General features: G+C 45.1%; 1 long non-coding RNA gene across 1 annotated transcript; it reads left to right on the top strand.

Moving 5' to 3' along the window:
- Positions 1-741: 741 nt before the first annotated feature.
- Positions 742-27,787, top strand: LOC122730396. Its single transcript, XR_006353501.1, has 3 exons — positions 742-822; positions 20,630-20,731; positions 27,653-27,787. It is a non-coding gene; the product is annotated as an uncharacterized LOC122730396 (long non-coding RNA).
- The last annotated feature ends 197 nt before the right edge of the window (positions 27,788-27,984 follow it).

Here is a 27,984-nt window from a genome sequence, read left to right on the forward strand (position 1 = left end):
GTAACCGAAGTCTCCGAAGCCCCAAGAGCCCACATTCACAGGCCCTCCCTCAGGGTCCTCAGGACGGTCACGGCCATTCTGGGCACACTGACTGTTAGAGGGTGGCCCCTGACACGGGCTCAGGCGATGTTCCCCGCAGGCTGAAGGTCACATGCTCAGATGGTGGCCAAGAGCATTACCCTCACCTTACCCACCTGGGCTGCAGAGGGCGGGGCCCAGGGTGTGCACTTTCTCTACCTTTGTTCTTTGGGGTAAGGAGAAGGCTGCCTTTGATATGCTAATAGAGGCTGCCCCACTTCTCCCCAGCTGAGCTTTGAAGAGGAGTTCTGGGGAAAGTGAACCTTCTAGTGAAAAACTAGAGAAGTCTCCAGAGGGTGGGGGGGGGGGCAGAGGGTGTGGAGGTCAGCCTGGTGGGGAGGGAGCTGGCCACTGATCTGGAGGAGAAGCGTCTGCCTCCAGGCAGCTGGACACAACAGCATCTTAGTCTTCTAAGGGATCTCAGAGCAAAGCAGGCCCAAACAAGGCAGTGCTATCCAGTGTATATAGGGGAGAGGAGAGGGTGGGAAGCAAGAGCCTTAAGGGGGTGAGGGAAGACAGAAAGGCCCCCCGTCCCATGATGTACCAACCAACCAGCCAACATTTATTAAGCATCTACTATGTTCTGCCTTTTGTGGCCCAACAGCTCAAACCTGGTCCCTTTTCCACATGACAGCCCTGGGGATACAAAGAGAAGCAAAAAGACAGTCCCTGCCTTCAAAGAGCTTACCATCTAATGGGAGAGACAACATGGAAACAAATGCGTACCAGGCAAGCTGGCACAAGGTAAACAAGAAGTAATTAACAGAAGGAAGGTACGAGAACTAGGAGCAGCTGGGGAAGTCTTCCGGTAGGAGGTGGGGTTTGAGGTGGGCCTCAGGGGCAGCCAGGGAGGTCAGTTGTGGGAGCAGAGGAGGGGATGCATCATAGGAGAAAGATCCCTGGACTTAGAGCTTCCAATCATGGCTGTGCAACTTGCAAAGCCGTGTGACCTTGGGCAAAGTCTCTTGTCTTGTCTCTCCAACGAGGGGGTTGAGTTGGCTCATCTCTAAGGCCCTTTCCTGCTCTGAAACCTACCTAGGAGTCCCTAGACCAGAGTAGGGTTGGAGAGATGGAGCCACATCCATCTTTCCCTAGCATCTCCCTCATGTCCTGGGGCAGCTTCCAGACCATCTAGGCCAGGGGTAGTCGGCTGTGGAAAGCAGATGGAGGGACACCCTTCCCCTAGGGCAATCAAGGAGGCCTCTGTCTCCCCTCCCTCATCACAGACCCACTCTTCCTATGCCTGATGCCCTATTTTCATATCTTATTTTATTCAATGGGCATGTTCATAAAAAGAGTTGTTTGTAAATCAGACCCCATACTAGTTACCTCAGAGGAGCTTGATCTTGGAAGAAGCTCCACAACAGCCCCTTTTTTTTTTCAGGGCAATGAGGGTTAAGTGACTTGCCCAGGGTCACACAGCTAGTAAGTGTCAAGTGTCTGAGGCTGGATTTGAACTCAGGTACTCCTGAATCCAAGGTCGGTGCTTTATCCACTGTGCCATCTAGCTGCCCCCTACAGGCCCCTTTTATAGGAGTTTTATAGAATAAAAGTCCAAGGGCAAAGTAATCTTTGGCAAGTGAGAGATTTCATATATTCATTCAACAAACATAATATTAAATACTTCCTTTGTGTATGGGACTTCGGTGGATTACGAGGAAGGTTGAGTCATGGTCCCTGTCCACACATAGTCTCATAAAGGAGTTAAAATGGGTAGACATGGGGCAGCTAGGTGGCACATTGGATAGAGCACCGACCTTGGATTCAGGAGCACCTGAGTTCAAATCCAGCCTCAGACACTTGACACTTACTAGCTGTGTGACCCTGGGCAAGTCACTTAACCCTCATTGCCCCGCAAAAACAAACAACAACAACAAAATAAAATGGGTAGACATTTAGCTTTTTGACAAATACCATTTTTGTTTTTACCCTCACAATAATGGGAAGAAATTGAGGAAGGTCCCCATCACACGGCTCCTCCCTGTGCGACTCCTCTTTGTCAGACATTGGGAAGGGTCTGGACATTCACTAGGGATGGCCACTGATCTGCTGCCATTCACTCCTGAATGAGGAGAGGATGAGAACATTTGAGTGAGGCTGAGGAGCCACCACCACAAGTTAGAAGGTGAAGAGGCTTCCATTGTTTATCTGCTGTATTTACTTAAGGTTTTACAACCCACTTTTATACACATGATCCCATCCTCACAACGGTCCTGTGGAGCAGACAAGATGGATGTTAGCCCCATTTTACAGATGAGGAAAATGAGGTCTGGAGAGGTGGGGAATGGAATTCAGAACCAGCTCCCTCCCCCTTTCTGGATGAGCCTTGAAGAACGGTCCAGCCAAAGTCTTCTTCGACTTCAGAGGAGGGAAAGATATTGGGGTGGGGTGTGGACATCAAGGAAGGCTTCGTGGAGGAGGAGACAGTCTATCTGGGCCTTGGATATAGTTGCTGGGTTGGATTTTGACAGGTGGCAATGTGGGGGGAGAGGCTGGAAGAGAGAGAAAGAGGAGGGCATATTAGGTGTAGGGGGCAGGGTGAGCAGAGGCTAGGAAGCGAAGGAGTGTTTATATAGTGCTAGGCACCAGGCTTGACAAGGCGTATCGCATTTGATTCTCACAGAGACCCCGCAAGGCAGGTACTGTTCTTATTTTTTATTTTATAGTCGAGGAAATAGGCAAACAGAGGTTAAGTGACTTGTTCAGGGTCACACAGCTAGGAAGTGTCTTGCTTAAAGACCAATGAAATCAGCTTAAACAGGTGGATTGGAGCTAGATTGGAGGGACTTGAATGACAGGATAAGGAGCATGGGCTTTCTTTGGGAAATCACTGGTTTGTTTTGTTTTGTTTTGAGTTTTATTTATTTATGTATTTTTAGTAGAGGAGGTGTGTGTGTGTGTGTGTGTGTGTGCGCGAAGGTTGGCTTATTTTTTAAAAATGACATGTGATCAATATGCATTGTTGCAAAGGTGGGGCAAGAGGGATGGGCAAAGGCCGATTAGGGGGTAACTGGATGCAGGGGGGCTGGTCAGGGGGCTGCTGCAGCCCAGGGAAGAGAGAATAAAAGCTCAAGCCAGCATTGACGGAGGGAAAATGGACCAGAGTCAGGGAAGCACAGATCTAGAGCCAGAAGCAACACGGACAAGGGAGGTAAATGAAGTGACACAGAGAATAAACATTTGAGGTAGGATTTGAACCCATGCCTTCTGAGACTCCAGAGTCAGGGCCTTTATTGTTGCAGAGATGATTGATGATGAATTTGAGGAGACAGAGAGATAGATAGGGAGAGACAGAGAGAGAAAGAGATAGACAAGGAAAGGGGAGAGACAGAGGTACAGAGACAGAGACAGAGAGATAGGGAGAGAGGGAGAGAGACGGGAAGAGAGAGAGGCTAGAGTTTGCTTTTGAGTCACGGCAGCCCCTTTCTCTCCCTTTCTTCTTTCTTTTCTCCCCTTCTCCCCGTCAGGGGCACTGTTTGGCCCGTCAGGGACCCATGGAGTTGGAAAGCAGCAGGGAGAGAATGAATAAAGGACTCCGCCGCAGCTCAGTTTCCTGCGGCTCCTCTTGCACCACATTGTTTCTCCATAAGGGGGAGCCCGTGAGAGCAGGTCATTGGGAGCCCCTGACCCCAGCCCTGGGGCCCCACAAGCGGGGGCTGGATCCTGCACAGCTGCCGCAGATGTAGATGAAAAAGAGCCGCCTACACTCTGCTCTAATGGAACTCATTAGGAGCTGTGCAAACAAGCGGGGGGCCCTGGAGAGCAGGAGGGAAGACTCCCCTACCCCCACCTTGCCTTGGAGAGAAGGAGTGGGTGGAGGGGGTGACGGGCTGGAGAGGGGGGAGGGCAGACACAGCTCCCGAGGGGATACCGGCGGAAGGAAACTCCGCGCACATTAGTGCAAGCATCATCCAGGCCAAGCGGTTCTTACTGGAGGGCCTCCATGTAAACAATGGTGGGGCTGGAGCCTGGATGGAAGGGCAGCCCCCCTTCTCTCCCCGACCTCCGCCTGCTTGGGAAAGGCTACCTGGGAGGGACTGTGCCGAAGCGGGAGGAGCAGGAGATGAGACCCAGTCCTGCCTTGGATCAGCCTGAAGAGAGAGAGGCAGGCGGGACAGCAGGGTAGTGGCCAATTCACAAGTGCCGAGGATAATCCCCGCCATCAACCTTTTACGTTCTTGTTCTAAGGTCCCCTTCAGCTCTGGCATTCTGGGTTCTAAGGCCCCTCCAGCTCTGATATTCTAGATTCTAAGGTTTCTCCCAGGTCTGACTTCTATGTTCTAAGACCGTTCCAGCTCTGACATTCTGTGTTGTAAGGCCCCTCCTAGGCCTGACATTCTTTGTTCTAAGATCTCTTATAGTTCTGATAGCCTGTGTTCCGAGGTTCTTTTCAGCTCTGACATTCTGTATTCTAAGGAGCCTCCCAGTTATGGCATTTCACGTTCTAAGGTTTCTTTCTTGCTCTGTCATCCTATATTCTAAGGTCCTTCCCAGCTCTACGGTCTAAGTTCTAAGCTCCCTCCTCTCTCTGACAGTCTACGCCCTAAAGTCCTTCTGAGCTTGGGATGTCTGTGATTATGAACCCCCATCCAGAGTGTCTGGTGTGCCTGACCAACAGCACTAGCCTTCCTTTCCTTCCCAGCATCTCTCATGACATTGGGGAGAGTTGGAGCATGCAACAGTGTAAACCGCAAACACAAATGGATCCTTCCCAGCCGCATATTGACTCAGAAAATTACAAATTAACATCATCTACGTTGAGTTATATTTTTATAAACATTTCCCAATTACATCTTCTAGCTCACGTCTCACTCGAAAGTTTTGCATACATGATACCTCTGATAGTACACCCCCCTTCACTTCAGAGGTGAGGAAACTGAGGCCCAGGGTGGCTAAGCGACTTGCCCAACATCACCTCAGGGGAATTGAACTCAATACATCCGACTGCAGGGCCAGTGTTCTTTTCACTGGACTGCCAGGCCTGGCTTCTGAATGAGCCCATAATCTCTTCCAGATCCAAAGTTAGAAACCAAGAGCCAGCCTCAGAGTGCTCCCCACGCTCAGGGGCTTCAGAGGTGACCACGGATTCTAAAGCTCCCTCTGGGGCCCTTGGGAAGCCCATGTGTCTCTGGCTATGGAGGCTCCAAAGGTGGCCCCCCGAGCCTGGCAGCCTTCCCTAACATTCCCAGGGATTGCAGCTGGGGCTGGGATTGGAACCCTGAGAAAGAACCCTCCTAACCCTCCTAACTGAGCTGGGAAAACTCTGTCCTAGGTGGGCTGTGTGGGTGAGTTAATATTGCTGCGGGAACTGGAATCTTGGCATTTCCTGACATGTGTATTTAATGGAAAGCCTCACTTGGGCAGTAAAAACAAAAAGCCTTGCCGCTCGAAGCCTCCCTCTGAGATTTTATACACGTATGTATGTATGTATGTATGTATGTATGTATGTATGTATGTATGTATGTATGTATGTATGTATGTGTTTATGTATGTGTGTGTGCGTGCATGTATGCCTGTGTGTATGTATGTATGCATCTATATCTATCACAACAATATCTGTAATCTCTACTCATATTATACCCATTTCTATGTATATCTATCTATCTATCATCCATCCACCCATCCATCCAGCTATGTATTTTCCACTAGAAAAGGGGGCTGGGGCAGCTAGGTGGCACAGTGGATAGAGCACCGACCTTGGAGTCAGGAGGACCTGAGTTCAAATCCGACCTCAGACACTTGACACTTACTAGCTATGTGACCCTGGGCAAGTCACTTAACCCTCATTGCCCCACAAAAAAAAAAAAAAAAGAAAGAAAGACAAAAGAAAAGGGGGCTGGAGGTGGCACTTTAGCCCTGTGATCCCTGGGAAACCGAGTCGCCACAATCTCTTGGGGGTTTGTGGACCCCAGGTTAAGAACCCTGATCAAGTCTAATGCTTTATTCAATACCTCGTTGTATAAGGGAGTCAAGGGAGGTCCAGACAAATGAAGGGACTACCCAAGCTCGCAGAGGTGGTTGGTAGTAGAGGCTGCTTACACTCCAAGGTCAGGAGTGACCTTTCCACCACCCCATGCTGTCTATGCTTTGGTCTTGAATCAGGTTCAAGGACAACGATACAGGGACAGAAGATATGGGACCCGAGGCTCTTTAGGATGTTCTTTCTAATACGAGAGTCTCCAATTTGGCCACTGTGACCACTGGCTCCTGGGTGGTTCTTAAGGGGTATATAGAAATTGAACGTCCAATCACATGCAGACCTGTGACGGTCCTGACTCTCCTGGGGAATTAATTACCAACTCAACAATCCATGTACTAGGATTCCTCATGGCAAGAATATTCCTGTTTCCTGAGCAAAAAAACCCAAGCAAACCTGGAGAACCACCGACTTATTGGACAGTCTCCCGGAGAGTTGCTCTCTCTCAAACCTCCAGTCAAGTTTCCGAGTGCCCCTCTGAATGTTAGTTGTGCCAGACTGTCAATCCGCAGCCCACCGCTGGACATCAGTGACCGATGCCTCCCTGGCTTGGTAGGACCTGGCTCAGTTTGCCCCCCTCGGATCTTGAGGCTCCAAAGTCTAAGGAAGTGAACATGGCTCTTGGCCAAACCTTAGCAGGTCAGTCCCTCGGCACCTTTCTGTAGCATGGTGTGCATGCAGGAGAAACACCATATGCTGGCTTTACTGAGCCTTCTGCTCAGGCCTCGGGATTCCCACCCAACATGTTCACGAGCTGAGGTTAAAACACTTGGGCTGCTGCTCTCCCGGAAGGTGTTCGTTCCTTTCCCAGGCTTCTCCAGCCCTGCCAAAGCTGACACCTCCTTAAGTAGCTCGTTCCCAAAGCCTCTGCTTCGGTCAGAGTGGATCCTGGCAGGGAAGTCAGAAGCCAGCAGGTTCTTTAACCTTGTTTCTGCCATGGACCCCTTTGGCAGACATCTAGGGAAGCCCACGGGTCCTTTCCCTGAATTGCATTTTTAAATGCAGCAGATAAAGCACACAGGATTGATTCTAAAGGAAACTAATCATCTTGAAATAAAGAAGTAATTTTCTTCCCATCCAAGTTTATAGACTCCCTGAAATCTATGTAGGGACCCCCATGTTAAGGATCCCGGCCACAAATGTCGAAACACATCTCCCATGACACCTTAAGCCACTTCTCTTTCCCTGCTTTGTATGCCTGTACCTACCAGGTGAGATAGTCTCACACCTGGATTTGAATCTCACTTCTGCCACTTACTACCTGTGTGGTCTTGGGACAGATCCTTCCTCTTGTTGGGCCTCAGTTTTCTCCTCTGTAAAATGAGAGGGTTGGACTTGGCTGTCCAGGAGGTCAACTTCCGACCCTAACCCTAATTCCATTTCTAATCCAAATTCAGTGTCTAATATAAACCAACTCAACCTGACCTAATCTAATCTTTCCACCTCCTTCTAGACATCACAAGTCTATGGGCAGGAGCTTCAGCAGCTTGCTGGTGTTTATCCTCACTCTCCCTGCCTCCCTTCCTCCCTCTTATTTCTCATACAAGTTGGGAGTAGTCCCCTGGGAACCCATTAGTGCACATTTCCTACTTTGTGCAGCAGACTGCTGCTACCATCTTGGCCCACTAGAATGGGGTGTTTTTGTTTTTGCTTTTTGTTTTTTACAGGGCAATTGGGGTTAAGTGACTTGCCCAGGGTCACACAGCTAGTTAAGTGTCAAGTGTCTGAGGCTGGATTTGAACTCAGGTCCTCCTGAATCCAAGGCCAGTGCTTTATCCACTGCACCATCTAGCTGCCCCCCTAGAATGTGTTTTGTATCCCTTCTACATAGAACCTGCCCCTGACCCACATGTGAGTGATTGAGGAGAAGGAGAATGGCTCCATTGGAACCCTATTCAGGACTTCATTGCCCTCAAAGATCCATGTGGCCTTTGAAGATGTCTTCTTGAGGTGCTCAGATGGAGAAGAGTCATTTCTCTGGTGGTCAGCCTCCAGGTGATAAGCCGCCTGATCTTGGCTTTGTTGGTTCTTCAGTGGTGGGCACATAGTTTACCACTGGGCACAAAGACCTTCCAGACTGGTAGGACCTTCTAGCATTTCCTCTCCACTGCCATGGTCCTTAAGAATCTAGGACCACCTCCAAGCTATGACCAGGTATCATCGGAGGATGTCCTGAAGGAACAATGTTATTATAACATGGAGTTTCAGTTTCCTTAACTGGGAAAGGGGAATAAGAGCTCTTATCTTACAGGGTTGTAGTGAGGCTCAAGTGAGATAGATGTAGGCAGTCATGAGCAAGAGTAGACAGTGGGCTGGACCTGGAGTCAGGAAGACCTGTGTTCCAATTTAGCCTTAGATACTCACTAGCTGGGTGATCCTGGGCAAGTCACTTAACCCTATTTGCCTCAGTTTCCTCATCTGAAAAATGAGCTGGAGAAGGAAGTGGCAAACTATTCCAGGAACTCTGCCAAGAAAACCCCAAATGGAGTCACAAAGAGTCAGTCATCACTGAAAAACAACTGAACAACCCCAAAAGGGAAGGTATTCCAGATCGACAGGAATGGTAAGAGTAAAAAGTATGGAGGATCTGGAAATTGGTATGACCTGGACTTCAACTCTTCTCCTTCCAGAGATTTGTTTGCACAATTCTTCATTTTATTGATTTTTGAGCTAGTTCTTAGAAGATTCTCTAAGTGAATAGACTCCCTCCTCACTTCCTCATCTCTTCTACCTTCCTTCAAAGCCCAGTTAGGTTCCAACTTTCATGCAAGGGCTTTCCTGACACCCCCACTGGTGAGTGTGCTAATTTCCTTAAATTACTTCCCATATATCTTGTATTTACTTGTTTAGTAAAATAATAGATAGGGTTGATTTATTCTTACTTGTAGGTAAAAACTTACTTGTTGCTATTTTCAGAATTTATCATCCTGAATTCCTAAGCAATCCAGAGGCATGTTAGAGGTTTCTTATTAGCTAATAAAATGGAAATTTCTTTTTAATTAATTAATTAGTTGGCTAGAACTTTAATATGCATATTTAATAAACTGGAGAAATTTCCTTTCCCAGTAGTAGTTACTCACATACAATTTAATAACAATTGAAATCAATCATAAAGCAAAGATACAGGTGACTGTTTACAGTATTTTAGCTATGAAAAAGATCTTAGCCAGAGTTACCTCAAACCTTCATTATAACAGAACAATGCCTGACTCCCCTTCACCATTCAGTTCTTGCCAGATAGAATTAAAATGTCTTAAGTATTTCCTTCATGTTTCAAGGTAAGAGTTGTGCTCAACCTCTCAGTAAATAAGATTAGTTAGTCTTTTTTTTTTTTTGGGGGGGGTCTTATCTTCAGTTATCCCTGGAAACAGTTTCTCTAGAACACACTGTACTTACCATCTCCTCATAAACTCTTTGGTTTTTTGCTTTGTTTTGTTTTGTTTTTTTTTGTTTTTTTGTGAGGCAATTGGAGTCAAGTGACTTGCCTAGGGTCACACAGCTAGTAAGTGTTAAGTGTTTGAGGCTGGATTTGAACTCAGGAACTCCTGACTCCAGGGCCGGTGCTCTATCCGCTGCACCACCTAGCTGCCCCTCCTCATAAACTCTTAAGGAATTCACTTTATAATATTTCTTTATCTTAAAATAATTAAGACAGTTCTGACAAGGAAAAAGTTCATCCTCACCTTCTCTCTGTCTTCGACACAGATTCTTCATAGATCAAAGACAAAACACACACATTCCCCCTCTACTCCATAGACAGAAGTTCCTCAAAGCAAGATGGCCATCCAATTGTTGTCACAAACTGCCTTTCCCAAAGCATTCTGTTTGCCTCTTAAAGACACAGTGATAACATTCATCGTCATTGTGGAAGAGCCTTGTAACACAGGTATTGACCTGGAAGGAATCTCAGAGGTCGCCTAGTCCAACTTTGTCAGGGACATTAAATTATTTGCCCAAGGTCATACAGGTACGTGTCAGGGGCAGGACATTTTTCTCTGGGCAGCTGGGTGGCACCATAGTGCATAGAGCAATGGGCTTGGAGTCAGGAAGACTCACCTTCATGAGTTCAAATCCAGCCTCAGATACTTACTAGCTGTGTGACCCTGGGTAAGTAATTTCGCCCTGTTTCCCTCAGTTGTCTCATTTACAAAATGAACTGGAGAAGGAAATGGCAAACCACTCCAGGATCTCTGCCAAGAAAACTCAAATGGGGTCATGAAGAGTTGGACATGACTGAAACGAGCAAACACCACCACCAAGAATAGCAAAAGCTCCTTGAAATCAGGGCTTGTTGAATTTCTTTCTTGATATCCTCACTGTCTAGCATGATACCTGGGCAGGTATGTAATAAACGTTTGTTGAGATAAAATGAAAATAAATCTAGTCCATACTCCCCCCCATTTTATAGATGTAGAAGCTGAGGTCCAGAATGGGGGTAGGGGTGGAGAGGCCAGTCATTTGTCCAAGGTCACATGTCCAGGTAGTAGCAGAATGGGGCCCAGAACCTGGTTTTCCTCACGCCAAGCCCAGTGTGCTTTCTCCTGTGACACTGTTTTCAAAGATCATTTAGTCCAGTGATAATTTTCTAAATGTGAAAAACTGGTTGGTACCTAGTGAGAGAATGCTCAAGACCTTCTAAGTCCAAGAGCCAGGATTGGAATCCGGATCATAGGCGCTTAAATCCAAGCCTAGAAGGGACCTCAGTGGTCCTTGGATCCAGCTCCCTCATTTTAACAGACAGGGAGAATGAGGCCCAGAGAAGGGAAGTTATTTCTCAAGGTCGAATGAGGAAGTTAAGAGCAGAGTCGTAGATTTGAACCCAGGTTCCCTGACTGCATATCTAGTGCTCCTTCTACAGCCCCATTGGCTCATCTTTATTTTCTTCTCTCAACTGGAGACCGGCTTGATTCAAGGGTCTTATCTCTTAGTCCATCCAGCAGTCCCATTGCCTGCCCCTGTATTTTCACCTAATTTCTCTCTAGGCCCTCCCTGATCTGCCATATCCCCCATCATCCCCTTCCTGGTCCTGGATTCCGGACATCAAAATCATGCCTTTGCTATTGCCTCATCCTGAAATTTCTCTCAGTTCCAGGAGGCCTCCTCATCCTGGAATGCCCAGCTAAGCATCCCTGTGGCCTTCTCCACATGGAATCTCCCCTGGTGAGGTCTGCCCCCTTCTCCCACTGGTGAAGTTCTTCCTGGAGTCTCAACTTTTTTGTTGCAGGGCAGTGAAAGGTTAAGTGACTTGCCCAGAGTCACACAGCTAGTAAGTATCAAGTGTCTGAGGTTGGATTTAAACTCAGGTCCTCCTGAATCCAGGGCTGGTGCTTTATCCACTGTGCCACCTAGCTGCTCCCATGGGGTCTCGACTTTGTGAAAGATTTCTTCCCAACCCCTGGTTTCTAGACTTCAAAACAATGGCTCCTGCCAGTTATTTCCTTCCTTCCCCCAATCCTTTCCCCTTCCTTTTGTGTGGTACCTTCCTCCATTGGAATTAGTTTCTTGAAGGCAGAGACTACTTTTTTGGGGGGTTGTATTTTTTTGTTTTGTTTTTGGGAGGCAATGGGGTTGTGACTTGCCTAGGGTCACACAGCTAATAAGTGTCTGAGGTTGGATTTGAACTCAGGTCCTCCTGACTCCAAGGCCAGGGTGGGGTTGGGTTATATTTATATTGCTTAGAACACTGTTTGGCACACGGTAAGCACTTAATACACGCTTCCTTCTTTCCAGTCAGAGCCCTTTTTCATCCTCATCCCCTCCATCCTCTCCACTACCCACTGGCCCTACCTGCAGACTCTTACCTGTTCTTTGTAGCCCTCTCTCTCTGTCTCGGCCTCTCACTCTTTTCCCCTCCCTTCTCTTCCTTTTGTCACCCACTTTAGACTTTTGGATTCCTCTTTCTTCAGTCCCATTGGTCCTTGTTTCTCTTCCCTGACCCCAACCCCTCCACCTGTTTAGTCTCACCTGCTTATTTTATTGATGAACGACGGGCAGGTCGTCTTATGCAATGACAGGAGTGTTGGATATCAGAGGATACAGATTTGAATCGTCACCTGTGTGATGATGTCTCTGGGTCTTGGTTTATTCATTTGTAAAGCAGACTAGAGTTAATTTCATGACAGCAGAGACTGCTCCATTTCTTTATTTTTTTTGGCAGTGCCTAGAAGTGCCTGATCTACAGTAGGCACTTAATAAATGCTTCTTGTTTGATCCCCAAAGTCTTTATTGAGCACATACTATGAGCCAGGCATTGTGTGGGGGTTGCAAAAATAAAAAAAGAAACATTCCATAACCTCAAAGAAATTACATTTTACAGGTCTTCTAGTCCATTTTACAGATAAGGAAACTGAGCCTCAGAGAGGTTAACTGAATTACCCAGGAATTAAGTGGAAGAGTCCAAATCCTTCATGGCCACCCTCCCTTCTCCCTCCTTGGTTCAATCTCTGTTTGGGGGCATTTCCCCCCTTTTCCCCCCAGAATTCTCTTCTTCAAACAAAGGTCAGATTGGGGGTAATTTAGAGACTTGGACCATAGTCTGTCCCTGTCTTCAGAGCCCGGCTCCCCTTCTGCCTGGCTGCTGGTTTTATTGGGAGTGGGGGAGTTATTCATGCGTGTGGATGAAACCCCTAGAAGGGAGGCAGACGACACACACTTTCTGTCCCTGACTTTTGCCAAACCTCACAAATGGTTCAGTGAGTTTGACTTAAATATCCGAGGGGTGAACCTGGCAGCCCAGCACCCCTGGCCACAGGGAAGGAGGGGGCACACTGAGGGAGAGAGGAATTTCCCACTATATTAAGTACACTTGGGTCTCAAAGGTCCTGCCCCTCTTCTCCGCCCCCCCCCCCCCCCGCCCCCATCCAGGGGCCTCTCTTCCCTTACAAGCAGCTTGAAAATCTGGTATCTTCTGGAGAATGCCCATCCCCTTTCTTGTTTTGGGGCTCTCACGATTTAAAGCTAGATTTGACCTCTGAGATCGGCTAGTCCAATCCCCTCATTTTACTGGGGGGGGGGTGGCTGAGAGCCAGAAAGGGACGCGCCCGAGGCGTGTTACTCTTGGGCTGTGGTGTGGCTCCTCGGGATTGGCCCTGCAAGCCTGGGCTCTTCCACCTCTCTTCCTCAGTGCCCCCTTCTCCCCTTTTTCTGTCACGGTCTCTCCCCATCCCCTCCCCCCTTGCTCTCAGCTGGATGTCATCAACTCATAAGTATTTATGGGTAAGGGTTGTGAGGTTCTCCCTCGACCTAGGGGTATTTGGATGAAAAAGCCTTCCTGGCCAGAGGACCGAATCTCTAATGATAGCAGAGGCCTTGCGGAAAGCGTGTTGGCTTTGGGTTCAAATTTTCTTTGTTTGGGGAAAGTGACTTTCGTTCTTTGGCTCTCAGTTTACCCAATCTGTAAAAAATGAGGAGATTGGATTATAGAGAACTTCTTAGGCCCCTTCTAGTTCTCAACCCGATCAATTGCAGGCATCTTTGATAGGCTCTATTTATCAGAAACTTTTTTTTTAATAGAGGGGGTAGCCTTCACTTTTGACTATTAGGGTACTGAGGCTCCCAGATCTGGGGAGCCCTTAGATTCAGTGGCCAGTGCTGGGAGATGAGCAAAGGTCCTATGCTCCTCTCCACTCTTGATCAGTCCTCCCCTTCCCCTTCCCCTTCACCCCCCTCCCATGTCTCCGTGCCTAAAGTACCACACTGGGTGACCAACAGGAGGAACGAGAATGGGCAGCCGCCAGCGGGTTTACTCTCTGCCATAGGTTTCCAGCTGACGGATGTGGTTTGTGTTAAGATTTTAATCTGCCCTGCTTGTTCCTTCTGCTCAATCAAGTGGGAAGTTGGAGAGAGCAGGGATGCGGGTAGGGGTGGTGGCTGGCAGGAACAGCTTGTGTCTGTCTCTGACAGGGCTCCAGAACCCAGCTCTGGGCACAGGGGAGGCTGGGACCCTGGGGGGACTTCCCTAAGAGTGGTGGGAGGGAGAAAGACTCTTTTGCAGGGAGGCCCCTCACGGTCTAGAGCTCCTGCCTGGAGATTCTTTCTATTTCCCCCAAGCATAGGAACGTGTGAATTTCTAACCAAATCCTCTTTGCCCCTGCTTTTTTTTCTTCCTCTCCTCTTTCCTTCACTCTTACCTCGTTTCTCTTTCTTTCTTCCTCTCTCTCTCCTCTTTCTCCCTCCTTTTTCTTCTCTCTCCCTTTCCCCCCTGTCTCTCTCCTGTCTTTCTGTCTCTTTATCTCTCTCTGTCTCTCAGTCTGTCTCATATTTTCTCTCCTCTTTCTTTATCCCTCCTTCTCACTCTTCTCCTACTCTCTAGCTAGAATTAGACGGGGTTAATTTCATCTCAATAGAGATGGCCTCTTTTTTGTCTTTTGTCCAATGCAGACCCCTAGATCTCTCCACTTTTTCCTACTCCCTCCCTCCCCCGTGGCTTCTCCCTGGGTATAAGCCTCACCTCAGGAGCAACCCTGCTGCAGCACAGCTGGAAATGTGGAAGTCCAGCCACCAGACACACTGGGAGAGAGTGTGGTCAGGGCTCCCGCCTATCCAGTACTTAGCAGCAGTGGTCCCCACTCTTTCAGATTCACTTAAAAAGCACCAGACAAGAAGGAGTTCCCAGCAGCTAAACCCTAAGGTGAAAAAACGCACAGTAGAAACTTTCAGAACTCGGGGCCTAGAGAGTGGAAATCCCAGAGTCTGAGGGAGAGGTTACTTGACAAAGACTCTCTTTGTTCTCCATCCCTCCATCCCTTCCACTGCTCTGGCCCCTTCTCCTCAACACTCATCAAATTACAGGTGCTTCATTCCTATTGAAGTCCTAAAATCTGGAATGGAAGAGCTGGATAAGACCTTAGAAAACAGAATGTCAGAGGTGGGAGGGACCTTAGAACAGGGGATGTCAGATCCGGGAGGACATTAGAATCTATCCTTCAATCAACCGACTGACAAATATTTATTAAGCATCTACTACAAACCAGGCTCTGTGAAAAGTGCTGACAATAAAGATGACAAAAATGAAAGTCCCTGTTTAGTCTCAAGGAGTTAGAACATGAAATGGAATATCCAAGCTGAAAACGTCATTTTAGACCTGGAGAGAACATTAGCATCCTAGAACTGAGACTGTTAGAGCTGGGAGGGACCCTGGAGATCACCAGGGCTTTGAGGGAGACATGCCACTGGCAGCCAGTGTTAGCTGGAGACGAGCTTCCATTTTTTCCAGCAAGTAGCACCATTTGTAAAAGTCACAGAGGGGAGAAAAATCAATGATGCTCTAAAGCAGACACAATAAAGCAACATTCAGGGAGCAGCCTGGAAACAAGCCGTGCCTAGGACACAGGGGAGCAGTCCTTGGTGGGCAGGACCTAGGACAGTGGGGGGGGGGAGGGAGGGGAGGGGGCAAGGCTATGGTTTTGTATCTCATCCTGCTGAATGAACAGGGACGGGGCATAGTTGGGGTCAGCACGCTCTGGTTTGTTCCTGTGGCTTCAGATCTTTGACCAGGAGTAAGTAAAAAATACCTTATACTTGTCTTGTTCTTTACATATTTCAGTGCTGTTTCATATGCCATCACCCTGCTTCCTTCATAACCCTATAGGCAGGGTGAAATTCTCATTATACGTATGAGGAAATCGAGGCCCAGAGAAAAACATAGACTATAGGTCTATAGATTTTAGAGCTTAAAGATGATATAGTCTTCTAGGTGGCACAGTGCACAGAGCCCTGAGTCTGGAGGTGGGAAGAACCGAGTTCAAATGCAACCTCAGACACTTAGTAGTGTGTGATCCTGGGCAAGTCATTTAACCATTGTCTGCCTCAGTTTTCTCATCTGTAAAATGGAGATAATTATAGCACCTACTTCTCACCTACTTGTTGTGAGGATCAAGTGAGTTGATAATGGCAGAGCTTAGCATAGTGTTTGGCATGTGCTGTATCAATGTTATTATTATTACTGATGAAGCAACTGAGACCCAGAGAAAGAGGAAGGTGATTTGTCCAGTATCTCATAGCAAGAACCAACATGAAAACCCAGGTCTCTGGTCTTTTTTTCATTTATGATTTTTTTTTTTTTGGTGAGGCAATTAGGGTTAAGTGACTTGCCCAAGGTCACACAGCTAGTAAGTGTTAAGTGTCTGAAGCCGGATTTGAACTCAGATCCTCCCGACTCCAGGCCCGGTGCTCCATCCACCATGCCACCTAGCTGCCCATCTCTGGTCTTTTAACCCAGTATTCTTTCCCTCCCATGTCTACTGTTTTTCAGAGCTCCAGGCAAAATCAGAAATTTGGATGAAACATAGCCAGTCAGACTCAGGGTCTGGGAGAAGCTAGAAGAAAGAGATGTTTTGTTATGGGTAGAGTGATGTGGATTCCTATACATTTCTTTAAAAAATTTTTTAAAATTTATTTCATTAAATATTTCCCAATTACATGTAAAAAAAACCCCTTTTAGCATTCATTTAAAAAATTTTGAGTTCCAAATTCTCTCCCTCACTCCCTCCCTTCCTTCCTCCTATCCCCCCTCCCTCCCCATCTCCATCCTTGAGAAGGCAAACGATTTGATATAGATTATACTTGTGAAGTTAGGCAAAACATCTCCACAATAGCCATATTGCAAAAGAAAACATAGACAAAAAACCTCAAGAGAAATAAAAAAAAGTGTGCTTCAATCTGCATTCAGAGTTCATAAGTTCACTCTCTCTCTGGACATGGGTCCTTTGAAATTGTCTAGAATCATTGTCTTGATCAGAATAGCTAAATCTTTCACAATTGATTATCCGTACCATATTGCTATTACTGTCAACAATGTTATTCTGGTTCTGCTCACTTCACTTTGCATGAATTCATATGAGTCTTCCTAAACTTTTCTGAAATCAGCCTGCTCATCATTTCTTATAGCACAATAGTATTCCATTACAATCAAATAGCACAACTTGTTTAGCTGTTCCCCAATTAATGGACATCCCCTCCAATTTCCAATTTTTAGCCACCACAAAAGAGCTGCTATAGATATTTTTGTACATATGGTTCCTTTCCCCTTTTCTTTGATCTCTTTGGGATACAGACTCAGTAGTGGTAATGATAGGTCGAAAGGTATATGGGCATAGTTCAGAATTGTTCTCCAGAATAGTCAGATGACAACTCCACCAACAATGCATTAGTGTCCTAATTTTTCCACATCCCCTCCAGCATTTGTCATTTTCCTTTTCTGGTATGTTAGCCAATCTGATAGGTGTGAGGTGGTGCCTCAGCATTTAAAAAAATTTGTATTTTTTCTAATCAGTAGTGATTTAGAGCATTTTTTCATGTGACTATTGAGAGCTTTGATTTATTTTTCTTGTGAAAACTGTTCATATCCTTTGACCATTTATCAACTGGGGAAAGGCTCTTATTTTTTATAAATCTGACTCAGTTTCCTACATATTTGAGAAATGAGGTCTTTTTCAGAGAAACTTGCTGTAAAATTTCCTCTCAGTTTCCTGTTTTTCTTCTAATTTTGTCTACATTAGTTTTGTTTGTGCAAAAGCCTTTAAATTTCATGTAATTAAAATTATTCATTTTACTTCCCATACTTCTTTCTTACCTTTTGTTTGGTCATAAACTCTTCCTTTATCCATAGATCTGACAGGTACATTTTTCCATGCTTCCCTAATTCACTTATGATATAATTCTTTATGTCTAAATAATTTGTCTAGTTTGATCTTATCTTGGTATAGGGTATGAGATGTTGGCTTATTCCTAGTTTCTGTCAAACTGTTTTCCAATTTTTCCAGAAATTTTTGTCAAATGTTGAATTCTTACCCCCAAAGCTTGGATCTTTGGAATTATCAAAGGCTACATTACTGTGATCATTTACTACTGTGTATCACATACCTAAACTATTCTTTTGATCCACCATTATTTCTTAGCCTGTACCAGATTGTTTTGATGATTACCACTTTGTAATACAATTTGAGATCTGGTATGGAGTCCAGGCCACCTTCCTTCACATTTGTTTTCATTGATTCCCTTGATATTCTTGACCTTTCATTCTTTTTTTTAAAGTTTAGATGTTAATTTATTTTATTTTATTTTTTGATAAACATTTTTATTTTTATTTAAAGTTTTGAGTTCCATATTCTATCCCTCCTTCTCACCCTCCCCTCCACCCTCCCTGAGGCAGTAAGCAATCAGATATAGGTTATACATGTGCAATTATGTAAAACGTTACCATATTAGTCATTTTGTGTAAGACAACTTGAATAAAAGAAAAAAATGAAAGAAAAAGTGAAAAATAGCATGCTTCAGTCTGTGTTAAATCAATATCAGTTCTTTCTTTGGAGGTAGATAGTTTGCTTCATCATTAGCCCTTTCGTATTGTCTTGGATCATTGTATTGCTGAGAAAAATTAAGTCATTCATTCTTCTTCATCAAACAATGTTGCTGTTACTATGCATATTTTCCTGGTTCTGCCTACTTCACTATGCATCAGTTCATGTAAGTCTTTCCAGGCCTTTCTGAAATCATCCTGCTTGTCATTTCTTATAGCACAATAACATTCCATCACCATCATATATCACAGCTTGTTTAGCCATTCCCCAGTTGATAGGCATCCCTTTGATTTCCACTTCTTCTTCTTCTTCTTCTTTTTTTTTTTAAGTGAGGCAATTGGGGTTAAGTGACTTGCCCAGGGTCACACAGCTAGTAAGTGTTAAGTGTCTGAGGCCGGATTTGAACTCAGATACTCCTGTCTCCAGGGCCAGTGATCTATCCATTGCTCCACCTAGCTGCCCCTGATTTCCACTTCTTAGCCGCCACAAAAAGAGCTGCTATCAATATTTTTGTACAAATACGTTTTTTTCTCTTTTTGGGGATGTGTTTGGGATATAAACCTAGCATTGGTATTGCTGGATCAAGGGCTATGCATGGTTCTATAGCCCTGTGGGCATAAGACCAAATTGCTTCCCAGAATGGTTGGATCTTTTCACAACTCCACCAACAGTAGATTAGTGTCCCAGATTTCCCACATCCCTAAAATATACAGGATTATGAAGGATGCCAATTATATAAAAATACAGATATTAAAAAGTATTAAAAACTTCAAGGACCCCAAGTTAAGAATTCCTGGTGCTCAAAGAATCCTAGTGGTTTCTGGGTGTCCATTGCTAGACCCTAAGGGGTTTTACAGAAGAATCAGACCAGTGGGACAGTGCTGGAAACAATAGGCCCTTTTATTTGGTGAGTTTAAGAGAAGGCCATGGGACTTAACTGGAAATACTTGGGGAGCACAGAGGAGAAGGTAGCAGTAAAAATTATAATAGTTAACATTTATATAATGCTTAAAGGTTTGCAAGGTGCTATATATGAATTTATCTTATTTGATCTTCACAATAATTCTGGGAAGTGGGTGCTATTATTATCCCAGTTTTACAGATGAGTAAACGGAGGCAGACAAGTTACGTGACTGGCACAAGGTCACACATCTAGCAAGTGCCTGAGGTACAATTTGAACTCAGTTCTTCCTGAGTTCAAGTCTAGAATTCTACCCACTACATCACTGACCCTTCCAAATAAGAGCCCTGGAGGCTTCCTGGTCACTCCCAATGAGTGTGGGGAAGAACTCATGAAGATGAATCTTCAAAAGTTCATGCCCAGCACTCTATCCACTACCTTGCTTGGCTGCCCTATAATAAGATTAATAGGATACAAATCCCGCACTGTGATCTTGGAGCCAACAGAAAGAAACTCAGAGTGGGAAGGGACCTTAGAACATAGAACACAGAATGGCAGAGCAGGAAGGGATCTTAGAACACAGAACATAGAACACAAAATATCAGAAGCAGAACATACCTTAGGACGCAGAGTTTTAGAACTGTAAGGGACATCAGAACACAGAACAGGAAGGGACCTTAGAACATAGAACACAGAATGGCAGAGCAGGAAGGGATCTTAGAACACAGAACATAGAACACAAAATATCAGAAGCAGAACATACCTTAGGACACAGAGTTTTAGAACTGTAAGGGACATCAGAACACAGAACAGGAAGGGACCTTAGAACATAGAACACAGAATGGCAGAGCAGGAAGGGATCTTAGAACACAGAACATAGAACACAAAATATCAGAAGCAGAACATACCTTAGGACGCAGAGTTTTAGAACTGTAAGGGACATCAGAACACAGAACAGGAAGGAACCTTAGAACAGAATGTTAGAACTAGAAAAGATCTTAGAACTGGATGTTTGAACTGGAAAGAATGCTCCTGTGAGTGCATCTCTTTGGCTAGTCCCTTGTGACATTTATTTAGTCTAATCACCTCAGTTCACAAATATAAATAAAGTTATGCCAAGAAAGAAATGTTTTAGCCAAGGTGGCACAGATAGGCATTGTCAGAGGGGGAATGTGACTTGAGGCTCCCGAGTTCTAGGACAGTATTTTTCCCACTTCCTCTCTGATCCCCAGTGAACCCCAGTCCTTCCCCTTCCTTGGGCTGCCTGCTCCGTTGAACTCATGACATGCCAGGGCTGAGGTTAGGGAGCATTTTCTGCATGCCTCGAGTGGGGCCTCCTGCTGGGGTCCACATCCATTGACATTCCCGTTTCAGATCCGTCCCAGCTGCAATAGGTCTTTGAGGTCAACTGACCTGCCCACTTGACAGAGGAGGAAATCGAGGCCCAGACAGAACATCTTGCTCCAGATTCCCCAGGTAGGAAGCGGCAGATCCGAGACAAGCTGGGTGGCTTCCAAGCCTGCTCTTTCCCCTGTTTCCCAGCACTCTGAGCATCAGAGCATCTGGGTGTCATTGGCAGCCTGATCCCCAAGAGGGGAAGCCAGCAGGGAACCTTATTTCCAAGCTGAGCCAGATTGGGGGCAGGGTGCAGACCAGAGGTCTTGGAATAAATATTGCTAATAGCTTACATTTACACAACCTTCTAAGGGTTTCGAAGCTTGCAGAACACTTTACAGACTTCATCTCATTTGAGCCTCAGAACAAATTGGTGAGGTAGGGGCTATTATCATTCCCATTTTACAGATGAGGGAACTGAGGTTAAGGGGACCAGTTCTAGGGAATGTCCGTGACAGGATTTGAACCCAGGTCTTCTTGGTTCTAGTTCCGTACCCACTACAATTCACTCCCAGAACCTTGCCCATACCACATCTCCAGGTCTTTTTCTGGAGAGAGAGAGAGTCCCCGGGCAATGCTGCTTTAGCCTGTGGCCCAGGGGACAGCAGTCTGGCTCGACTGGCCTTGATCAGTCACCCTGGGGGAGGGCACTGCTCGGAGGCTTCTGGTTACCTTATGTCTTACTGGGCACACACACACAAACTCGGGCACACAGCAGCACACAGGCACACACACACAGACAAGCAGGGAGACAGACCAAGAGGGACATTGTGTGCGATCCAGGGAGGATTCAGTGGCCTCATTGTTCTCCTCCTCATTTCTCAGAGTTCTGTGGGGCAGCATTGACCAGGGTTGGGCTGCTGGTGTCCACAGGCCTCTGACTAAGGGTTGCTCGTGCCCTGGGAGGGCTCCACTGCCCCAGCTCAACAGACTGGGAGAAGTCAGGGGAACTGAATATTCAGCTTTCCCGATGAGCCAGCCAGCCAGACTGCCCGTAAGACTGAACCTGGGACTAGGAAAACTCTGCAGCCTCTCCCTGGGTTGTTTATTCTTTCCTGTGCCTGGTGTCAGGCCTAGGGTTCTGATTCTGGGCTAGGGTTTGAACTCAGGGCTTCCTGCCTCCAGCCCCATCTGCTGCACCACCAGCTGCCGCTGGTGTAATGGAAAGAATGTTGGATTTGGAATCAGACAACCTGGGCACCGATCCTTATTATTCATATGGTTTGGACACATTATTTTCTTCTTTAGGGCCTCAGTTTCCTTCCCTGCAAAATGAGGGGCTTAGGACCTGTCAGGCTTGAAGTCCTATGGATGTTCAGAGATTAAAGGCAGCCTGGGAAAATGTTCTGAGCTCAGAGCTCCTCTGAATGCTCCTGAACTAAAGAACATTGCTTCAGGTGGAAAAACTGAGGCTAGGGAGAAAATGGGTCTCCTGCAAAACAGTCAGTGATGATAACATCTACTCCCTACCAAAGGGAATAGTCCTGTTCCTCTCCTCCCAGACAAAACTGTCTCTTCCCAGATCCCTGGAAGGAAATGGCAAGCTGGGCTAAAAGGAGAGAGGGGAAGGTGAGGCAGACCTGAGGAAGAGGAAGAGTTTAGAGATTTGGTGGAAAGGGGACTCCCTGGTCTTGCAGTTAGAGGCCCTTGGTTCAAATTCTCTTTCTGACAATCCTCTGTATCACCTTGGACAAGTCATTTAACTTCTAAGATCCTCAGTTTGCTCACTTGTAAAACAGAGGGACTGGACTAGAGAGCTTCTGAGGTGCCTTCCATTTCTATATTGGGGTCCTTTGATAATTGTTCTGTGGGACTGGGTGGGGAGAAGAAAGATGGGGGAATGGGCAGAATACAGGGGTAGTGAGAAGAAAGGCTTAGGGTTTAGAAATGTAACCTGCCATCAAACTGTGAACCCTCATCTTATACACAAAGAAAGTGCAGCTCCTAGAGATAAAGTGATTTGACCAAGGTCACAAAGATAATGGCAGGCAGTCAAGCATTTATTAAGCACCTACTACATGCTGGCACTGCATTAATCACTGGGGATACAAAGAAAGGCAAAAACCTCATCTCTATCCCCAAGGAGCTCATCTTAAGGGGATGACATATAAACAAAATACTGCATATACATGACACATATGGCATATACAGTATAAAATTCTAGATACGTGATATAGATCCTATATGTACACAACTTATGCAATGAAAGATAATGATGTATGCAATATAAACACTGTGTATATACATGTGTACATGTATGTGTGCATATGCACACATATACATACATATGTGTATGTGTGTGTGTATATATATATACTCACACACATATATATGATAAGGTGGTACAGTAAATAGAGAGCTGGGCCTAGTCAGGAAGACCTGAGTTCAAATCTGACTTCAGACACTTACTAGCTGTGTGACCCTGGGCAAGTCATTTCACCCTGTTTGCCTCAGTTTCCTCATCTGTAAAATGAGCTGGAGAAGGAAATGGCAAACCACTGCAGTATGCTTGCCAAGAAAACCCCAAATGGGGTCACAAAGAGTCAGACAACTGAACAGTGAACATGTTATAAGATACTATGTGTATCAATACATACAATGAAAGATACTATAAATAGGATTTATAAAATGTAAAACCCTGTGTAGGTATATGATATGATACTATATGTCTATAATATATACAATGAAGGATATCATAATATGATACATATGATGTAAAACATTGTGTGTGTATATATATGAGAATGAGACAATATGTCTATAATATATATAATATAAAACACTGTGTATATGATACTATATCTATACGATGAAAGATATTGTATATATGATATAAACAATGAAAAACACTGTATAATACCATATGTTTATCACATATACAATTTAAAATACCATATATGTTATATATGCAATGCAAAACACTTTGTAAAACACAATGTAAGATTCTCTGTTTCCACAATATATACTGGCATGTATGTGTATGTTAATCTCAGAGGAAGGGTGCTAGCCACAAAAAGACTGGGGAAGACTTCTTGCAGCAGGTGTAATAGTAGAACTGAGACTTCAAATCCAGTCTTTCTTTTTCATACCTGATGATGCTTCTCAAAAGGGAAGAGAGTCAGTGAGTGAGAGTGGGACAAGACCCAAGATGTCCTCAAGTCTAATTCCTTTTTTTCTCCTTTGAGACTGGATTTCACTGCCTCACTCAGGCTGGAAGCATAGTTGCCCCTGATCCCAGTACTGCCAAGCATGGAAGTTTTATTTAACCTGTTCCTTCTTTCTGACCTGGGCAGATTTGCTTCTCTCTAGGTAGACCGATGACCCTCCATTTCTAGTGGTTTAACACATTGGTGCTTGACTTAATGCAGATTCCCAATGGATGTTAGCCCTGCTCTGGCCCAGAACTCCTAAACTCAAGCATTCTGCCAGCCTCAGGGACCACAAGTATGTGCCACCTTACCAGCTCACACACCCTTCCTTTTACTGTAGAAAATAAACTTTTTGAGAGCTGTGGTGGTTTCATTCTCTGAATTTGTATTTCTTTTTCTTTTTTTCTACAACGTAGGCATTTTTTGGGGGTGGGGTGGGGCAATGAGGGTTAAGTGACTTGCCCAGGGTCACACAGCTTTATCCACTGTGCCACCTGGCTGCCCTGAATTTGTATTTCTAGTGTGCTTAGTACATAGTAGGTGCCTAATAAGTGCTTGTTGATTGATTATAAATGAGAAAGGGGCAACTAGGTGGTGCAATGGATAGAGCACCGGCCCTGGATTCAGGAGTTCCCAAGTTCAAATCTGGCCTCAGACACCTGAAACTTATTAGCTGTGTGACCCTGGACAAGTCACTTAACCCTCATTGCCCTGATATATATATATACACACACATATATACATATATATGTATACACACATACATATATATACACATACATATATATACACATACATACATATACACACATATATACACACATAGACACACACACACACACACACACACACACACACACACACACACACATATATATATATATATATATATATATATATATATATATATATGAGAAGCTGAAGCTTGGAAACCCTGAGACTTTCCTACATTTTCCCAGGATTCATCTGTGATTCTCTCACTCCACGTCTTATCACTTCATCATAGCTACCTCTCATTCATACCTTCTCAGTTTGCTGATGCTTTGCTTGGACCTAAGGATATTGGGAAAAGAGAATGGGCCATGGGAACTGGGCTGGTGGGGTAGTAGGGAATGGGGATCTGATTTACAACATAAGATGTCAGAGGTAGAAGGGACCTTTGAGGTCATAGTTCAGTTCCTTTATTTTGCAGATAAGAAAACCGAGTCCCCAAAAGGGAAGGGGCTTGCTCACATCCTACAGCTAATCTGTGGCAGGCAGGGATCTGGAATGGAGAGCCTCTGAGGTCCCTTCGAGCTATAAATCTGGCCATACACTCTTCTGGGCCTAGAAGGGTTTGAAGGAGTGAAATGCCCAGGCTTCCCTGACTAAGGCACTGTCTGTCCCAGGGGCTGAGTCATCTGTTGATTGGATCAGTGCGTCTCTGCCCACTTCTGGCTTCAGGCTCTGTCAGCCCTGAGCCCCCACCCTTCCACCCTGGCCTAGGTGCCCAGTTTCTCTGTACCTCATCAATTAATACTGGCTTTGGGCCCAGGGGCACCTGGCACAGCATGAGGTGCTGGGGAAGTTCACAGAAGGAGGAGGTGTCTCTGTCCTTCCCCGCTCTGGCTCTTGAGTCTGCTGAATGTCTAGATGAGAAAGTGCTTTCAAAAAAATAATAAAAAAAATGGGATGGGAAGAAAGAGAATTGATAAAGAGCTGATTTCTCTTTAAAAATGAGATGCCAGTTACTGCTTCTTCCCTGCTGCTCCCCAAGCCAGCTGAAACCTAAAGGTGTACTCCAAGTCAGCTGGGGACATGAGGAAGGGGTGATGGGGGCCGAAGATAGTGTCCCATTTCCATTTGGGCAGGGTGTTCCATATCCAGGAGGTGCAGGGCTCCCCCATCCCTGAGCTCCATCAAGGATTGCTGGGACCCTTCGTTGGGAAGAATGGCAAAAATGGGGGGACAGCTAGGTGACACAGTAGATAAAGCATTGGCCCTGGATTCAGGAGGACCTGAGTTCAAATCCAGCCTCAGACACTTGACATTTACTAGCTGTGTGACCCTGGGCAAGTCACTTAACCTTCATTGCCCTGCCAAAAAAATAAAAAAATAATGATGACCATGGTAACAAATAAAAACCAAACAACAACCACCACCACCATAACTTCCTCAAAGCTGAACCTATCCTCCATGAAATAAGGAAGGGGACAAAGGCACATTAAAGGGATGCCAGCCATGGCGATGTACAGTGGGGAACTTGTGCCCTGAGATTGACACATTAGCTGTTTAGGCTTAGTAGGGACCCTGGTCGCTGGCAAATTGGGCTCTGGTGATACCATCAACTGGGTAAGCATTCTTGTCAGTGTGATGCAGCTTCTCCTAAGAGCAAAAAAAAAAAAAAAAATAGGCAGGGCAGCCTAGGATGGTCCTCCTCAAAACTGGTATTGATCACCTTGATGTAGGAAAGGGGAGTTGATGATGTTCTTTTGTGTTCCAGTACCACAAGAACACAAGATATATGGGAACGAATTGGAAATACCAATACTTCACCTGCTAGAAATGTAGTACAGTTAGCACTGATGGCTAAAGTGGGCAAATAAGAATAATGGTGCCTTGCATTTATATAGAATTAAAAAAACCCAGGTCAGTGGGGGTTAAATGACTTGCTCAGGGTCACACAGCTAGTAAGTGTCAAGTGTTGGAGGTCGGATTTGAACTCAGGTCCTCTTGAATCCAGGGTCGGTGCTTTATCCACTGCGCCACCTAGCTGCCCCTCTATATAGAGTTTTAAAGATAGCAAAACACTTTACAGATAGATATTGCATCCTCTCAGCAACTCTGGGAGGTAGGTGCTATTATTATCCCCATTTTACAAATGAGGAAACTGAGGCAAGGAGAAGTTAACATTAAAAGGACCAGGCATGTTAATGGAGGCATTTAAAAAAATAACACTATAATTTCTCCTATCTGTGCAAATGTACTTTAAATGGAAATAATTACAAGTAGATATCATAATATGATGTTGAAATATATTTTTTCATTTTACTATCTCCATTTTTTTGCCTTGTGGGTAAAAAAAAAGCACTGCAGTGGTCCTTCAGGATATTTTAAGTGATTTGCTCAGGGTTACATAGCTAATAAGTATCCACATCAGGATTTGAACTCAAGACTTCTTGACAGGAAGTACAGCATGCTATCCTTTATTCTATGTAACTATCTAACCATGATTGTTCAGGAAATGGACTGACATGAGCACTTTCATTATGTTATGTTTCATTATGTTAGATATTCCAACACATTAATGGATCTACTATCCTATCAATTTGGGCATTCCCTCCAGTGGTGCCAATGATAAACCATCTATGTCTGTCCATTTTGTCCCTAGTCCTATTCTGTCCTAAGCAAAACTAAGTGTGACTTTGTTTTTTTCCAACATAGTATTTTATTATTTTCCAGTTACATGTAAAGATAGTTTTCCATATTTGTTTTCATAAGATTTTTAGTTCCAAATTGTTCTCCCTCCTTCCCTCCCTAACCTCCCCCCTCCTCAAGACAGAAAGCAATCTGACATAGGTTATATATGTACCAGGATGACTTTGAAGTTAAAAGGGAAATCATACCCAAACCTAATTAATTGATTAATAATGGCTAGCTAACATTTCTATAGAGTTTTAAGGTTTCTGAGGTGCTTTACATAGGTTATCTCATTTGATCTTACAAGAACCCTTTGTGGGAGAAAGGTGCTGTTACTACCTCCATTTTTACAGTAGAGGAAACTGAGGCAGACAGAGGTTAAGTGACTTGTTCAGGGTTACAGAGCTAGTAAGTGTGTAAAGCTGAATTTGATCTCAAGTCTTCCTGACTCCAGGTTTAGTGCTCTATCCACTGTGCCACCTGGCTGTCTCATTAATCATCCGATGTCACATCAGAAAAGAAAAAATACAGTAAACAGCTTCATTTTGTGGAATCTTTCTCCAATTATATTAAAGTGCACTTGATCAGGGTAAGTTTCTTTTTCTTTTTTTCCTTTTTTGGTGTGGCAATTGGGGTTAATTGACTTGCCCAGGGTCACACAGCTAGTAAGTGTTAAGTGTCTGAGGCAGGATTTGAACTCAGGTGCTCCTGAATCCAGGGCCGGTGCTCTATCCACTGCACCATCTAGTTGCCTCGGGGTAAGTTTCTTAACGTATATCAAAAATA

This window comes from Dromiciops gliroides, chromosome 6 (assembly GCF_019393635.1).
Source record: "Dromiciops gliroides isolate mDroGli1 chromosome 6, mDroGli1.pri, whole genome shotgun sequence".
NCBI classification, from domain to species: Eukaryota; Metazoa; Chordata; class Mammalia; order Microbiotheria; family Microbiotheriidae; genus Dromiciops; species Dromiciops gliroides.